Here is an 18,999-nt window from a genome sequence, read left to right as displayed (position 1 = left end):
CAGTTCGGTTACGTCACAAAAAATGTTTCTTAACCGAACCTAACAGTTCAGTTTGATCATAAAAAGTTTTAAATATTTTTGTAACCGAACTATTTAATGGTCACACCAAATATATAGTTCGGTTTGATCGCAAGGAAAAATTTCAATTTTTTTGTAACCGAACTTCTTACTGGTAACTAATCATTACTAATCATATTAATCATTACTAATCATAGTAATCACTAATCATTAAGTTCGTCTTTGGTCTTAATTTGGGTAAACGAACTTAATGGCAAAAAAATTTAAAATTTCTCGCAAAGAAAATTTTCCATTTATTATGATAGAACTTCTTAATGGTAACTAATCATTACTAATCATACTAATCACTAATCATTAACTAATAACTAACTAATTATTAAACTAACACATTCAGTTAAGAGGGTAAGTTTGGTATTAAGAAAAATATTTAGATAAGAGGTGACTTAGGATTACTTATAATGTCTTGTCTAAAATAGAATCATGGTGTTCCACAAAAAAAACAATGGTCCCAAAAAATGGTTCTTTCATTTCTACTTTGTTTGACAAATGCTATGTGATATGCAGCATCGAGGCACTTGATATTTTCGTCTACTTGTCAGTATTCAAATTTAAAGCGGACAAAAGAACTAAAACTGAAAATCTTTACTTCTGTTTTACCAGCATGAAAACTGTGATCGAGCGATATAACAAATCAAAAGAAGAACACCATCAAGTGATGAATCCAACTTCAGAAGTCAAGGTATTCTTTTAACAAAACTTCATCTCAATTATCTTTCTTTCTGATAGCATTTCCTGCAATTGCGAACAGAATAAGAACAATGACTTTCTCTGAGTTACTGTAGTTGGTTGAGACCTTGTAGTGAAATCATATAACTTCCATCATGCACATAGTTTGACTTAACATACTCAAGAAACATCTTGATTGTATGCAGGGGGGAGATACTCCACTCAACAGCTATCTCTAGAATCTAGTCCGTAGGATCTAGTCTATGCAGATGCTGACCCTAAAAATAATCTTACCATCCAACAAAGTTGTACTCATATTCTGTATAATTACAGAACCATGTGACGGTAAATAGACTACGAGATTCATGCAAACTTAGGCCATCATAGACCTAATGCCCTCGACCACACTCATTCCCAAATCTTTCCCTGTATCCTACCAGGAAATTCACATTCAATTCCAGGAAACTCTTTGGTGTGGCAGCAGAGTTATTCCAGGGTGCACTACACAGTTTTTAGAATTTCATATCTAGTTCTGATATAGTTGTCCTGGTCGAAAGAAGGCAACATTATACTTGATGTACCCTACAATTCTGCATACAGTTTATTGCTTCTGTTTCTAAGACATTAACTAGTAAATCCCTCTCTTATGTCAGTGCTGCCAACATGTAGGAGGAGTTGCATGATGTTGTCTCATTGGACAATATTTATTAGAACATTATACCAGTAACAGCACAGCATTGCATTCAATCTGCTTATGTTGATTAAAAATCACACTAAGATTCATGCTTCAAAAAAAAAAAAAAAAATCACACCAACATTCAAAAGCTTCATGCAGATATTTTTGTGATCTTTGTTTCCCTGCTTGTTAGCTGGTTCCAACTAAACATATGCATTCAGATTAGTTCACTAACTTTACTGGGGAATCAAATACTTAACCACGTGTCTTCCCACGTTGGTTTAAGTTCTGTTAACATCTTGATGTTGCATGCTAACCTATCTAGAAACTCTGAAAACAGAAACCGATGTTAAAGAGTTTTGTTGCATTAACTTGGCTAGCTGCCAAGACCAAGTTGCTACCAAATTCTATGAAGATATTCTCTGACTTATATGAATATACCACCTGACAAAGCCATGAATCTAGACAGCTAGGTAGTAGGTATGCCTGGAGTCTGCTGACCATTTGGAAAGAAACTATTGAAATCTAGCAATTATACAAATCCCATATCTAGAGAAGTACTATGGGATTCTACCAACCATCTTTGTCTGGTGAATCGTGAACTGGGAGCATGCAGTACCCCAGTTCATAACTGGATTGAGTTTGTAGTGTTAATAGAATTAGTATCCAGCTAACGGTACCGACAAGCAAGCAAGCAACACTTCATTTAACTATATAGCTGATTAGTAACTTATTACTTACTATCAGCAACATCCAAACACAAATTTCAATTTGAAACCAAGTTAATTTAGAGTATTTGGAGGTTTTAAATGAGCAACCACAAGCCCTGGTAATACATTATCATACAACACTAGGGAGTACCAGAAGGAGGATAGTACACATTAGGATGTTTCAAATCTCGTCGTCCTTCACGCTCATGTATTTCCAAACTGCGTCTTGTTGTTATTGCGAAGCTTGCAGACAACTATTTCAGACCAAAATGCACCAAAAACTAGTACGTGGAACCCAACAAAGGGAAGCACTCCATCCAGGAAAAAAATTTCTTACAACTAGCACTGGAATTCTAAATTCATGGTCATGGTCAGGGTGTGAAAGTTGCCTGCAAAAGGTGCTGCAGAAGAGGCATGGGAACTGGCTGCTGACAATCAGTTCAGATTGCCAGGAATACGAGTAGAATCGATAATCTACATAAAGCAGGACTTATACATGGGACATAGACCAAACAGGAGGAATAGATGTACATGAATCACTGCACCATCTGAATGATTTCTGTATATAGATATACATCTTCATACCAGTAAGGTGACACGATATGCTATGACATGGGACATGCCAAAGTAATTACAATTGATTATTTGAAGAGGAAACTCACTGGCCAAAGAATTTCAAATCATGGCATTGTTTTTAAGCTACTTAGATCAACAACAAGGAACGACCTAATGCTGCTGAGTCTTTGTAATTGCAGAGAAACTGACAAAAATTCCAGAAGTAATTACCTGATGTTAGAAATAAACTCCAGACAGCTGCAACGTGTTGACTTTGTCAGTAAAACATTGTTCATTTGCCTTAACTGTGCATTAATATAGGGCTTGGAACACGTTCCATCATACAAAATAGATCCCAATATGAACACAACGCCCTGCAACCTCGTCAAATAGGAACGACTTCTCTTAAATGGTACTAGTTTGTTTGCCTTCACCGAGTGAAAGGTAATGTTCGGCTCCGCTCCAGTTTAGTATTAGATTAAAATATGTGACCCAAGGCCACTGAGGTAGTTTGTTTGCACTTGTGATTTGTGATCCGGCTCCTAAAATTTACTAGTATTTTGTAGAATTTATTACAAAACCTCTTCTAAGCACATTCTTTAGTTATTATTTGTCTTACATTATGTATTTTTCACTTTATTGTTACCATCTCTTACTTTTACTTCAAAATAGAATTCCTAATCCGGATAGATGCCTACTTTAGTGTTAGGTCCACCTTCCTAACCGAACAGGATTTCTTTTGCTTAAAAAAATAAAACGTAAATGAAAAGGAGGAAAGAAACAAACAATAGTATGCTCTGACGTGCTTCAAAAAAAAAAAGTATGCTCTGACTTGCAGTCACGCGAATTTGCCATCTATTTCTCCATTGAGTTTGACTGAGTTTGCAGTTTTTGGACAACTGTTTTGATTGTTTAGTGTGTTGGGTAGTAGCATATGAATGCTGCAGAGTGATCAAACTCAATTCTGTTATAAAACAGATCAACCAATGAAAATGGTAGCTCTAGGATTTACATAGGCTTCCGATCAATGAAATGGTTAATTTCATAGTTATAAACTTCGTTCCCTGTGGGCCAGATGTTGTGCAAGAGTGCAGGTTCATATCAATTGAAGAAGTAATTTCCTCATCCTGAGGATACCACATGAAATTCTAGCTCTTGCGAAATACAAGATGTTAAAATGATATGCTAATAGAAAATGTAGGCAAACCATAGGGGGGACTAAGATGTCTTGATCTAGAATTTTCCCTAGTTATGTAACGACATGAGGTCAGAGAGGAACTGGTTTACTTCTACAGATATGAGCTCTGCACTCATTTTTTACTGAATTAACAGTACATCTTATTTAGCAGTGTACTCGAGCATCTTAAAGCAAGAATGTTATAACTGTAAACAAACAGAGGAAACAGGAAACATATTGATATAACTGCTCCTTCACTGCCAAATGAGTATTTAAACTAGTAAATTTTAATGATAAAATTCAACAAATTTGTGCAATCTGACTTGGAACATATCTTCTGTTCTGTGTTTCGTTTTATAATAACAAATGCTCCGCAGCTGAAAACTTATTGGTATATTATTAGGCAGAAATACTATCATTCGGTGTCTGATTAGTCATGCTGGCAACAACTTTAACCATCTTAGCTGGAACTGATTCTTTGTTTTACTTGCCAGTTCTGGCAAAGGGAAGCAGCAGGCTTGAGGCAACAATTGCAAAATTTGCAAGAGAACCATAGGTAATACCATCTCACCTTACTAAATTATCCAGATTGCTTTACTTTCCGACTTTATCATGCACTAAACAGTATGGAAGCACAACTCTAAGTAAAATGCTTATTCGAATAAACACGGGATTTACTGCAATCACTACTCAAGAGATCAAATTTTTCCAGTCGTCTTTATCACGCAAATACTGTTACCAAGATACAAAGAGTATTATGACAAGCGTGGTGAGTGCTGGTGAGGATATTGGTGGGATACATCTGCAGAACTAAAATATTATGGCTTAAACGAAGATTCAGATGCTTAATCACACCATGGAAAACAAAAGCTTCCTCAACTAAAGCAATCATATTAATACATCTTGACCAAACTCTTTCTATTAGACCATTATTCTCTTTTATAACCACTATACATGATAACGAAGTACTTAAATGTAGATCCATCATTCACTAGACAAGAAAGAGCGAGTACTTGATTGAGAGAGATAATCAAGCACCAATGAAAGATATCCTTATAGTCTCACAATATCGAAGATATGAATTTGTACTCAATAACGTCCTTCCACTATGTGTCGTGTGGGCCAGTACATTGCATATCTTGACAATTATTATAGTGCACCTGATTGTAAGTTTTTTTTTCTCACATCGCATAAATAAGCAAAACCTTAATCAGATCTAAATAATTGAATGCATCTGAAGTGCTAAATAGGATATCTAACATTTTCCTTCTGACAATTGCAGGCAATTGATGGGAGAAGAGCTTTCCAGCTTGAGTGTCAAAGATTTACAAAATCTGGAAAATCAGTTGGAGTCTTGGAGATGAGTTTGCGTGGAGTACGGGTGAAGAAGGTTTGAAATGGTGGCCTTATGCAACACATTTATTTTATTTTCATCTGCAAAGATACTCTTATTGATCTATCCCATAGCTTTAAGTAAACCCACAACAAAAAAAAATTGAGTTTTGCAGGACCAACTCTTAACTGATAAAATAGAAGACTTGAGCCGCAAGGTTTTCTTCAAACACAAGCTAACTTATACTATTTTAATTTGTAATCAGAAGGTCATTCACTAGTTAATTTATGATTAATTGCAGGGTAACCTAATCCATCAAGAAAATATGGAATTATATAAGAAGGTAAACCTCATTCATCAAGGAAACATGGATTTGCACAAAAAGGTAATGATTTAGCCTACTAATGAACTCCATATAGCCTCAATAGACCTAATATACCTAAACATTCGGCCGTTCATTACTTCCACCATTACGCCAAATGTATGATTTGCATAGTTGCATACAGTACAACTTAAAAAGTAATGTTTAAAGTCTCAGGTTTATGGAAATACCAGTGGAGCCAATCGAACATCACTTCTTCCAAATGTTTTTAGCATTGAAGATGACCTGAATGTACCCGTCCATCTCCAGCTAAGCCAGCCACAACAGGACGACCATGCTTCCTCAGAAAAGGCTACAAAGCTGGGGTATATTCTTCTCGCCTATACTAGTTAAACTCATAAGTCCAGATTTTTTTATTTAAGCACTAATCAAGCTATATTCTATTATCATCCATCGCAGCCTTCAATTACCGTAGCAACGGGTCAAGGGACTGTGAAGATATATAACTCGATACCCCATAATTGCATGGTCCTGTTGATTTCAACATAATGCTTCTCAAATTAGATGTGGTATATGTCCTAGACAAAATGCATTCAGCACAAACATACTTACATTTGGTTTTCCGTGATCATTGAGACCAACTTTAGAATTCATGTGGCATGTTCAGTGCATCTACTTTATGTAAACTTACAAAGCAATAAGGAAGCACTGCTGATGTCTAATGTTTTTTGTGTTCAAACATTCTTGAAACAGAAACCTTACGATCAAGTTGTTCTATGCTGTCTGGGGCGCAAGGTGAAGCCAGGCGCCCCACACGCAGACGACTCCTTAGGCACGCCTTGCACGTAGATATATTATAGAGATTGTTTCTGCATATGTATATGAAACCAATATGAAGATTAATGAAAAGTTACCTGAGGGTCACATTTCTCGCGACCAATTTCCTCAGGGTTCCCATGAGCGAGTTCCTATGCGCCTTTATTGCTACAAAATACCAAAAATACAAGTGAGGAGGAGAGGTTAAAGAGCAAAAGAAGAAAAAAAAGTTATTTGAAACATCCCCACACTATAATGTCGACTGATGCAATTGCAGCATGAGAAGAACCAATCATCTAAAAATAAGTCGCAGGGAAAGCTAATTTACCAGCACCAAATCCACTACTCAGTAAAATAATAATAACACTTCAAAGAAAACATGATAATAATTATAAGTTACACTAGTATCTATAAATGTTTACTGGGTAGGTTTAACCATACTTTATAGTCACTTACCATGATCTAACAATATTACACTAAGAAAGATCCGGAAACATAAGATTTCACTTACCGTCATGTAACAATATTATAATAAAGAAAGATCCACAAACATAAGACTGCTGAACAGAAAGAACATAATAAGAGAAGGGATATATTAATATGTTTCCGCATAACCGAATCATTGCTTTCCAGCGGATGTAGAATTTGAGAAACAATAAGAAACTCCTTCAGATGCATAAACTCATATTATTGTTAACAGACATGTTAAGATATAATTTCACCTTGGTCATGAACAATTTGATTAAATAGGTACAGTAGTGTTGTACTATACCAGGCAGCCTTAATAAGTGTATCTACCTATATGATATTAGTATGAAACAGGAATGATATATGATTGAAATAAGCCTAGTTGATTGTTAAGCTTAAGATTAACCACATATCAAAAAGAGTGGGAAAGCCAGTATTCAGTAACATCAATAAAAACTGCGGAGTGGTGGTAACTTCAGCAAAATCTCCTCATACATGAATTTAGGGTGTAGGTATAGGCTAAACATAACAAGCCTCTTGGTAAGCACATGCAAGTCACACTTCTGAAACTATCCTTTTGTGTCGCTTGGTTCTTGTGGAGGTCATATTAGGTATGGTAGCAGGACAATGCATATGAAATACCCCTTTCTAGAAAAAGAATTTAGACATTCACGAGTTTAATCAGACACTTTTACATTACACTTAAATCCAGACAAACAAGCATTAATGCTCTAGGATTATTAAGCAGCATTCGGTCGTCTCTTGATTTTGAAAATAAGAGAAGAAAAAACAAAACATACAAAGATAAAGAAAAGAAAGTGCACTTTATCCGATATTCAAGGGAGATAATCATCACTAAGCTAACAATAGAAAATATGAGGAACAGTAAACCCTGCTTCTCTTGGTTTATGTAGAATGAAAAGTCAAGTTTGTTCAAAACGCAGGTTGACAGATAGGATGCATCTAAAAGATCAACTGGCAATAGCAGGAAGTCTCCACCAGGAAAAGGTATTGCACGAACAGTATAACCAGATACCTGCTAAGCTGACTTTCTTTTGTTCCTTTTTCGGTTTCTACAATGTGCAACTGCAAGCAACGCTCTCTGGATCGGTAAGTTAACTACAGATTATCTTTCGTAAACAACGTCCGCTAGCTCGGTAAGCCTGAAAAGATAACTCCAGATTAATTTCATTGATGCACGAAGTCCTTCAACTTGATATCTAAAACTGTATCAACCACATGCCACAGCAAAGAACAAGATAAACATCTGAGATGCCTAATTTACTTCAAAAGTCTTAGTATATGTATAACACTATACCAAACCTGTGAACGAATTCCCTAAAAAACAGGTTCTAACACAGGATCTACTTTATAATAAGTGTAAAGAAGCTTTACGTACGGCTAGAGTGGTGTAGGAAATTAAAAAAAAAAACTTGAAACAAGAAAAGCATACAAGTTACAAGGACCCATCACAACTTCCTAGTCAGTTGCCTTGAAAATGACAGAAAGTCTAACAAATCAAGAGTATTTAAGAAATACCACATACAGTACAGACCTGCTGAAAACAGCAACAGAGATGAGTTCCAAGAATGAAAAATTCCACTGTCAAGCTGGAAACATTGCTTTGGGTACTACAAACTAAAATGAAATAATTAGTTACACACTGATTTTCAATAGGTTTTAGAATGTTTTGGTCATCTCATTCTACAGTTATACTGGAAAAGAAGTTCTCAGTCCTGCAATAATCTAACGAAAATAAAAAGCTCCTCTCAAATATCTGAAACCATGTAGGACATACAGAACATGACAAGCACAACAGCCTACCAAAGGTACTTGACAAATTAAACATACTCCAGATTGTTAAGTTTCGCCATAAGTTAATTCAAAAGTGAAATCATAAGTATTCACGTGGAGGTACAAACTTCAGTTGATAAAAGATAATTTTCTATAGTAGAATTTTCTTGATTTATTCTATGTAAAAAAAAAAAGGTATAACAGATCTCAAAGCAAGGCGGTGAAAAATTACTGGTTCACGGGGATTTCTCGCTTTCCTTCTATACAATGAGAATGACTGGTACAAGGAGCACAGCACCTCTAGTCGCCAAGTACTATAGATGAAATTGAAGACAAGTCGCCAAGCACAATAGTCTCCAATAACCTAAATTGGATGATAGCAGCAAATGAGAGATAATGTGATCTAATGGGCACCTCGACCTCGTTATGCAATCCTTATGTTTTATTCCAGCTTAAAGTACCTGCTTCATGATCTAGGATTTTTGCTCCCTTCTAATTGCTATTTGATTTAGTACGCATCCACATTATAATTCATTCATATTCTGTTTGACTCCAACTGGTACCACAATTAAGACCACAAGCCAAACTAGTGGCTGAATCCCAAACATAGAATGTGAGGCCACTAGAACCCACACTTCACGGTTAGGATCTCTAATGGTTTTCTATCTGAGGCTATTATAATTCATTTTCATTTGGTTTACCCGTTTTTTAAGCCTTGTAGAGTACTCACACTAGGAGAGAAGAGTTCGCTGGAATTAGGGAAGCTCATCCCGTATGGAACGGCTACTTTTTTTTACGAAATTACATTTATCACACAAGCCACTTGTCATATAAATACACTTCCAGCATTATCGTGTCCCATGTGATAACTTCACATGTTTACGCAATAGAAAACTACTACGTGTTGTTTCATATATGTGATTAGGTTAGGTGGAAGGTGTTGATTAGTCGAAGATTAGTATAATCCCAGCGCGATTAAGTTTTAGCTTAATAATCTATAACCAAGACGTGAGTCACCTATATATTCTCATGGACCTAATCTCATTTTTAGTCGGTGCCAACGGGTTCTATCGGGTCCGGGTAGTATACTATCCGCAACCGGTAATTTTAATCGGTTCCGGTTCCCGAATTATTGCACCCAGAACCGGACCCGTTAAAACAACTAAATACCCGTCGGTTCTGGGTAATTAACGGTTCTTTCCAAATCAATTTTATACCACACGTAAAAATACATGTCAATACATTATAAAATATCCTAACAGCCTAACAAAAACTGAATACAACTGTTGAGAAAAAACGAAACTCTAGCTTGTAACGTTCCTCGTTCTTGACGGACACCGCCGCCGCCATCTTCCATGACCAGATCTTAGCAGCAACTTCTTACTTTTTCAATCTCCATATATGAAACCTTACCAAACTATGCTACCATCAACAAATTGAATCCCCCAGTAAAGGTCAATCTTTCCAATTCTTGAAAATAAATCAAACATAATATTATCACAAACTAAATATATCCATTATCAAAGAGTGGTTTTGATTCTTGATTCCACCACTTATACACATCTAGCTAAATCTAAACTATACTCATCATTATACCGTAACAACTAACAAACCCATTAAAGAAAATATACAGCAAAAAGAATAGCATCCATACAAAATCAAGATCTGTAATATGTAGTTCAAAAGTCCAAAATAAAATTAGACCTATGAAGAAATCCTATATATTAAAAACCACATACATACCATACAATAGAAATTAGATATAGTTGAAGAAGAGTTTAGTCGTCAATATGAGCTTGGGGGAAGATTGATTATCAGATAGAGGAGTTTACGAGACAGAAAAAGATGCAGACAAGTTCCGAAGACGGCACAAGGAGAAATATTTTAATGTGTTTTTAGGGTTGTTTTTTACTTTTATCTGCTCAAACTTAATTCCTAGGTAATCATGTCGGGTACCCGAGAACCGGTGGGTACCCGTCGAGTAGACCCGATAAAGACCCGGATAGTATTGGGTCTACCTGACGGGTATTAAAACAACTAATGGATATGATATTAGGACCCGGAACCGGATTCGAATTGACCGGGTCCGGTTCGGTTCCGGGTAAACGGGTATCCAATGGCAACCCTACTTCAAGGTACATTTTCCTCTTCTTGAGGAACAGTTCAAGACGAAGGAAAATCTAATGTGTGACTGGCTGCGGCTTGAGATCGGCTCAAGTGAGCTTCTTTTCCAGTTTTTTCGAATTTTGGTAATATGTCTTACGGTGTTACCGTGTTAACGTGAAAATGTTGGAGATTAGTCCCACATAAACCAAACCCTCTAGCATGGTGCACAATATAAGATGTGGAGCCACTCCACTCATTGCCAAGCTAATTCTTTTAAAATCCTAACTCATACGAGGCCCCACGTTGAATGGTGAGCATACATTCACTGAGAAAAGAGTTTTCGCGAGTGTTGTGTTGAGAGAAGAGTTTTCACGATAAACCCGAAGAGGACACTTGGCGAGAGACTCTATTGGTCAAGGGGTTATATTGTGTTTGAGAGGGGTTATATTGTGTTACGCAAACCCAATCTTTTTTCATAGAATCTTCACTTTCCACGCAATGAGGTATTCCGGAAAGAGAAAAAGGAAAATAAATCTTATTCCGCATCTTAATATCTGGCAACTTATTATTGCATCTTCCACATTCTACCTCCCATGGTTCTTCCAACCACTTTCTTCTAAAATCAGAAGCAAGATGGGTTCCTGAACTTCTTTTGATGGTGTACGTTTCTTCCACCAAGGTATATCCTTTTACTAATCTGTTAATTTCAATGTTAAAGCATATCTTAATTTCAAACCCAATTAGTATTTGCGTTTTTTTTCTCTTTCTTTTTTGTGATTGTCTCTGCTTCTGAGTTCTCTAGGTTTCAGTTCTCTGGTTCTTATCTCCCGTCTCTCTATCTTTTCTTTCTCCTGCCTCTGTATCTTCAGTCCTCAAACGGAATTGTATCATAGAACAGGAGAGGTTTTTTATAACCTTATCGGTTCGATCCCAGTGGGAGTTAGGGTTTGCTTCTTTCTGTCTTATTCGTTTTTTCTTTTTCTTTTTTTTTTTTTTTGATATTTTTTTTATCTATTTCGACGTTTTTTGATTTTGTAGGTTAAGGTTTTCTAAGTCGCAGCAAACATAGGCTAGGTTGGCTACTTTTCTGTATTTTGTTTACATTTTGGTCTTTGGAGTTCTCTTGATTTTAAAGGAGTTAGATAAGGATTTGTCTCATTGTTGTCCGAGCTCATGAATTCCCGAACAGAATCAATAATGACAATAGTCACGATCTGTTCGTCTTTTTTTTTAATCAATTTTTGGTAGTTTGTGAATGAGCTTTTTAGTTTTGAGTTCTTGAAAATGATGTGTTTCGTGTACTTCTCTCACATTGAAAGGGAAGAAGAACATTAGACAACTGATTATATTACAAGGTATTAACCACTGCTTACAATATTTTCTTATGTTTACTTTCCACTATCAATCTGTACGAATATACTTATAAACGAGTGACCTCTCCATTGGTCCTGCTAAGTTTATGTTGAGACTTCATGCCAAGTTTATTTCATTTCCATGATATATATATATATATATACATATATTTTTTGCGACATCATGTCTATCAATGTGGTAGAGGTAGCTTAATATGCTCAAACTTTTGATATAGTTAAGTTCTATAGATGCAATTCAGATGCGTCCTAATTTTCTGCCACATGGGTGATTTATTCACTCTTTTGTGTTTCGTAACTTGAATTTTGTTGTTGTTGCAAGACCACTGTATCTGTGACCAGTCTTCCCACATCTCTCAGGGATGCTTCGAAGGTACACAATGCATATAATAAAGTATATTGTATAATGATCTATCATCTTCGTCCACCATCGTTTCTTTGGCATCCAATCTGTTACCTGTATGCCCTGAAAGGGTATTGTTAAACCTCAGGGGTTATTCTATGTGAACCAAATGGGAACCTGTGTTTGTTCCTTATCTCTGTTTAGTTACTTTGTCTTAGATGATTTCGAATTAGAGTTTTACTTTTATGAAGTTTTGGGCTCTTGGAATCATTTTCATTATTGTATTTTTGTTTTTTAGATGTTAATATCTCTTTGTTTTAATTTTTCAGGTGAGGGTTATTCTCTTTAAACCTAATCACGCAGGTTTGCTCCTTCTCTCCTCTATGTTTTGATTTTGCACATTTTTCTTACTTTAGCGTATTGTTTTTTTTTTCCACTAAATTTGCTTATGATTGTGGTTTTTAGAATTATTCTTTCTGTGTTTTTCTTTGTGTTAAGGATCGAGCAAGAGAGAGGAGAGCATAAACGCGCGGAAGCAATAGACTACATTGATAATAATTCGGTGTATCTTTCTCATTAATTCTCTAGTTATTTATACAATCACAAGATTTGGCTCAAGGCACAAGACTTGGTTCTCAAGATATTCTATTCCTAATATAACTCACACAACTCTCCTAAATATAGTCTTTCCTATATTATTTCCTAATACCCTCCCTCAAGATGGAGCATGTAGATCACGAATGCCCATCTTGGACCAAAGAAATTTAACTTTCGGTTTTTTTTTTCTTTTTTTCTTCCAACGCTTTTGCGAAAAATAAATCTTCAGATCATAGTTGAAGGACGTTTCGTTCCTCTTCGTAGTTTAAGGACATTTCGGTCACCTTCGTAGTTTAAGGACATTACGGTCCCCTCTTTGTAGTTTAAGGACATTTCGGTCCTCTTCGTAGTTTAAGGACGTTTCGGTCCCCTTCGTAGTTTAAGGACATTTCGGTCCTCTTCGTAGTTTAAGGACATTGCGGTCCCATCTTCGTAGTTTTAGAACATTTCGGTTCCATCTTCGTAGTTTAAGGACGTTTCGGTCCCATCTTCGTAGTTTTAGAACATTTCGGTTCCATCTTCGTAGTTTAAGGACGTTTCGGTCCTCTCTTCGTAGTTTAAGGACATTTCGGTCTCATCTTCGTAGTTTTAGAACATTTCGGTTCCATCTTCTTAGTTTAAGGACATCTTTTGGTCCTCTTCGTAGTTTAGGGACATTTCGGTCCTCTTCGTAGTTTAAGGACGTTTCGGTCCTATTCGTTTCAATAGAATACATCTTGTACTCTTTAGACAACTCATAGGATTTTCACCTAATTTTTTTCTCTATCATATCACCTTTTGGTGATTGCTTCTTTCTTCACAACCTTATTTTTCTTCTTCTCTTCTTCTCTGTTCCAGTCATGCTTTCGTTGCAAAAACGGTTACGCTTCTTTGCTTTTTAATCATTCAGGCATTTAAACAAACACCTTATGTGCATATCACAAAGTGCAAGGAATGAGAGAGTTTGATTTCCTTAGTCTTGCCGCATCTCCTTCCCTGCCAATTTGATTTCATTCACACCCATGACATTCATTCAAATCAACAGTAACACCATTATCTTCTAATTCATCTCAAATTCGCCAAACGCCTCTTTAATTTCCATCAACAACATCTTTTCTTAATCACCAACATCGTACCATGGCTGGATAACACAATCGAACACCATCACTTTAATATTCACCATCTCGAGTTTGAGATGCATCTCCTCAAGTTCAATTCCATCTCCTTCTCATCTTGAAAACAATCATCACCAACGCACGCACCTCTAGTGTCTTCAAACTCAGCCACCATCTCTAATTTCGTTTCCCCGCTACTATCGCAGCTCATCCATATATCCCTGACCAACTCAAGCTCTCCATCAACAATGTCAGTAACCATTCTCTCTGTCCATGAACACAATATTCCAACAGTAGTAACATCCATACATTCTCTTCCCAACATACAAGTTACAGGCAGGGTTCATGTCCATCTTGAGTTCTAAATCACCAATAATCAATAACTAACCACCACAACATCTCTCAGCACCTCATCAATCACCAAATCAGATCACCATACTCTGTTCCGGTGTAACACTGTCTTCTCCATCAACCATGAATCACGGTAATCCCATAACTCATCCCCTTTCTTCTCAACTGCACGATTTTCCGGATACAATGACTACTTCAACCCGTGAGCATCACCATTCACAACATCACAAAGAATAAACATCGACAGAAACAATCAACAACCTCCATACTCAGTTGCAAACACAACTCATAGCGCGCCGAACTCTGTATATCAATCTCTCCATATTGATCGCAGCAACAATTCTTTACGGATTTGTTCAATCAAATCTCGTCCAAAAAACTCCAAACTGTAAACCTTCAACTCGGAAACTCTAACTTCTCATCACCTCCTTCCATCCACCAATCGTCATCACAGTTCCGTTGATTCCAACAACATCTTTTCTTCTACCTGAGCATCATCGTATTGATCATAGTCAATCGACACAAACCCTAGTTTCACCATCTGGTTCCACCTTGGACAAAAATTCCACGAACTTGACCTCAACCAATCAACGGAATATGACAGCAACCACCGATTTCTATTCTTCTGTTCCTCAACTTGTGACCATCTTGGCTGCAGGTTTAGGGAAGCAATATGGTACGTCAACAGCACACGAACACGACTTGACAGGAAGCAAGTTACGGAGCAGCGTAACTTCGCACAAGACGAACGCAACATCATGACTTGCAAAACCTTCAAATTTATCGGACCTCTTCAAGCTTTTGAGAAACTCCAACGTGATCAACAATTTTTTTTTTTTTTTTACTTCTCCCAAACCCTAACGCAGCTTCTTCTCCTTTTTAATGAAAAAACAAACTCTCTAACACAAACGAAAAACTTGTTATCTTCTCCAACTCTTTCTCCTTCTCCTCTCCCTTCCTCTCACCTTGCTCTGATACCATGTTAAGGATCGAGCAAGAGAGAGGAGAGCATAAACGCGCGGAAGCAATAGACTACATTGATAATAATTCGGTGTATCTTTCTCATTAATTCTCTAATTATTTATACAATCACAAGATTTGGCTCAAGGCACAAGACTTGGTTCTCAAGATATTCTATTCCTAATATAACTCACACAACTCTCCTAAATATAGTCTTTCCTATATTATTTCCTAATACTTTGAAATACAGGTGCTGATGTATTTTTTTTGTTCTTAGTAGAAGGATGGTCTTGATACGATGATATCCATAACTCCTTATTATCTATTCTTTTTGTTTTTTATCTGTCTTATAGCAGCTGTCAATTAAGGTAATGTGATGTTGTTCATGAGTTTCGTTGACAACTCCAAGGTATAACACAATGGTGGAACGAACATGGATGGGGTTGTAGCTAACTAAGGCATTACGTGCATCCAATACTTTTGGTTGCTGTTATATGTGTTTGTGTGTGTCTATTCCTTAAGAACTCACTTGACATTAGCTCTCTTCAAGTGGGACAATCTGTATTTCTGCACAAGTCAAGTCCAACCGAGGCACACCAAATCAAAAAGGCATCTCGACGGGCAGGGCGAAGCTGTACAACACCAAATAAAAAATGCATCGCAATGGGGCGAGGCGAAGCCGAAGCGGAACAACACCTAATCAAAAAGGATCGTGATGGGCGGGGCGAAGACGGGCAACACCAAATCAAAAATGCATCGAGACGGGGCGACGTGAAGCCGAAGCTGAAGCCGAGCAACACCTAATAAAAAATGTATCGTGATGGGGCGGGATGAGACCCCACGACACCTAATAAAAAATATGGCTTAAATAAATAAAAATGCCCGAGCGTAGCACGGGAAGAAAATCTAGTTGGTTTTGAGTTGGAAGCCTACACACTTCTATCATGCATCATAAAGAGGTCCATATGAGGAATTCCCAAAGGGATACCCATATGCACGGTCCATGTGATAGAGGTTTTAAAGACCCTACACGTGGAAGGGGAGGCCCAAAGGGATACCCATATGCACGGTCCACATGATAGAGGTTTTAAAGACCCTACACGTGGAGGGGGAGGGGCGTATTGGAGATTAGTCCCACCTAGAACAAACCCTCTAGCATGGTGCACAACATAAGGTGTGGATCCACTCCACTCATTGTCAATTGGTTTTGAGTTGGAAGCTGATGAGTGCCAAATATTGTATATATTTATCCCTTTTTGTTGGCATTTAACTCATCTTTTGCGCATTAATTCTACATTTTATCCCATATTCTGTATTTTCATTGTTTTCAAGAATAAATAATTTTCTTAATTAATTTTGCATTTTTAGGTACTAAATAAATCCTGGTTATCTCACGGAGCGAAAAGAGCAAAGGAACGGCAAAGACTCTCGATAGGAGGAAGCGAAGAATGATGTTTGCAAGAGCCGGATCAACTAGAAGTGGGCTTGAAGAAGGAAGAATTGTTCTTAAAGAAGATATGGGCTTGGAATACCCAAGGCCCAAAACCCTTACCCAAATCCATTTCCATTATCCATACCCATTTCCATGAGAGCCGTCAGATCGGATCCATCTTGTCATCCAACGGTCGCCTCATCATTGTGCATCAAAATCCGAAGCTCCTGTCAAACACTATAGTACCTAACTCCATCTGAAGCCGTCAGTTTTGTTGTGTCTCATCATCCAACGGTCGTTCCTATCGCACTGTTGGATCATTCCATCACCTTTTCATCTTACGCTTTCGCTTCGCTGACCATCAACCTTTGATACATCCGCCTCACACCCTAGCATCAGAAACCTATACCCCTAACCAAACAGACCCTTCTTCTCCATCGGGTTCTTCTTCCCAAATCAATTTTCCCCAAAACTAGCTCCTCCTTCCACCCGACCATGGCAGCCTGCAACTGCTGCTCCTCGAGCTTCACTACACCCCTCTCCGCCTCTACCAAAACCCGTACGCACCACAGTTTTCTCTCCCTAGCCTAGTCGTTTCCCCAAACCCACATCTCTCTGACCTAGGTGTGGAGTTGATGAAACAACTCGAGCTAGGGTTGCAGTATATCAATTGGAGCAGGAAGAGCATCAGAGGGACATCAAGGAGCATGGGTCGAGCAGAATTCACACATGGGTGAGAGAATTTGATTTTCCCCAAATCAATTTAGGGTTTTCAAAATTAGGGTTTTTAGAAATTAGGAATTTGATGTAAGCTATAAATAGAAACTGATGTAGGATGTTAAAAGGTGTTCTTGGGTCATCCAAGTAACCATCAATTAGGGTTTATTTTAGATTTAATTTTAATTTCAAATTTCAATTTTAATCCAATTTCATAATTAGGGTTCTTGTTCACTGTGTAGTGTTTGATGTTTTAGTGTTTAATTGTTTGATGTTTTGTTAGTCTAATGCTCTTAGTTGTATAAATTCACTGTTAGCTTAATGTTTAATTTCTGTTTTGATTTCATGTCCTGTTTACTGTTTAGTTCTAGGTGTTAGCATGTTCTAATTCACCACTAGGGTGAAGATGAAACCTTAATTCCACTGTGTAGGAGACTACAATTCTGGCCTCTCATCACTTTGCTCTCACATTGTATGTCAGGCATACATTGTAGTTAGGATACCCCTGTGATTGAAAGTGCAGCAGCCCATGTTAATTGATTATGGTCCAAACCTCAGACTAGTTATGCTCTAATCAGATAGCTAGTACTTTGGGAGGATAATTTAGTTGCAATTGGAATATCCGACTTAGTCTAGGTTAAGGTGGAATCTAAACCCTAGTTTGCCATCAACCTTCCCTGTCATCCACAATTCCATCTTCAACTGTTTAGCTTTGTTTTCTTGTTTTCTTACACTTGTTTTACCTTCACTGCTCACTGTGGTGTCTTAACATCACAATCTTTACTTGTTTCACACACTCACTGTCCATTATTCATCTTGCCTCACTGTCAGTTGCTGTTGCTTCAACTGTCAGTGTTGAACTTGCTTCAACTGTCACTTTTGTTATTCTTGTTTAAAGTCTCATGATTAGTAATCTGCCCTGGTTAGTGTAATCAGTTAGAAATTGGTTACAATAAGAAAAATAGCACTTGCACCCCCTTGTCCCTGTGGAACTGACCTGTGCTTGCCCTGTGTTGCTTGCCGACACTGTGCACTTGCAGTTAGAATTTTTAGGATCATTTCTAGTCCTACCAAGTTTTTGGCGCCGCTGCCGGGGACTCGGTTGCGGCGCAATTGCTCTTTCTTTCTTTTGGGTTGTTACTGAACTCTGCTTGCTGTAACTCCTATGCTGCTTGCTTGCTGATTTTGCTTGCTGTAACTCCTGTTGAGTTGTTGCTAAGTCTGCCACTGAACTGCTGCTGCTGCCTGAAATGCTGTGGTGCTGTGGTGCTGTTGAAAATCTGTTGCTGCTGCCCTGCCTGCACTGAACTGAACCACCTGCTGCCCTGCCTTGCTGCAAGCCCTGAACTGAACCACCTGGTGCTGCTGGTGCTCTTGTGCTGCTGTGGTGCTCCTGCTGGTGCCAGGCCAAGAATCCTGTGAGCTTCTGCACCT

General features: G+C 37.6%; 2 long non-coding RNA genes and 1 pseudogene across 3 annotated transcripts; 2 read left to right on the top strand and 1 right to left on the bottom strand.

The window, feature by feature from the left end:
* The first annotated feature begins 655 nt into the window (after positions 1-655).
* LOC113273284 lies at positions 656-5,258 on the top strand (annotated as a pseudogene).
* Positions 5,259-5,548: 290 nt separating this feature from the next.
* LOC113271565 lies at positions 5,549-9,237 on the bottom strand. Its single transcript, XR_003322203.1, has 5 exons — positions 8,828-9,237; positions 8,357-8,439; positions 7,838-7,964; positions 6,432-6,501; positions 5,549-6,048 (listed from the first exon to the last, which is right to left on the bottom strand). It is a non-coding gene; the product is annotated as an uncharacterized LOC113271565 (long non-coding RNA).
* A 1,947-nt stretch (positions 9,238-11,184) lies between these two features.
* LOC113271564 lies at positions 11,185-16,630 on the top strand. 2 transcript variants are annotated; one of them, XR_003322202.1, is made up of 3 exons: positions 11,185-12,444; positions 12,744-12,777; positions 15,770-16,630. It is a non-coding gene; the product is annotated as an uncharacterized LOC113271564 (long non-coding RNA). The 2 variants fall into 2 exon arrangements; XR_003322201.1 differs by lacking the exon at positions 15,770-16,630 and adding an exon at positions 12,913-12,959 and having other exon boundaries at positions 11,185-11,380.
* The last annotated feature ends 2,369 nt before the right edge of the window (positions 16,631-18,999 follow it).

This window comes from Papaver somniferum, chromosome 4, assembly GCF_003573695.1.
Source record: "Papaver somniferum cultivar HN1 chromosome 4, ASM357369v1, whole genome shotgun sequence".
Taxonomy (NCBI): Eukaryota; Viridiplantae; Streptophyta; class Magnoliopsida; order Ranunculales; family Papaveraceae; genus Papaver; species Papaver somniferum.
Note: the sequence above shows the minus strand (reverse complement) of the source record. Positions and strands in the feature narration are given on the sequence as shown.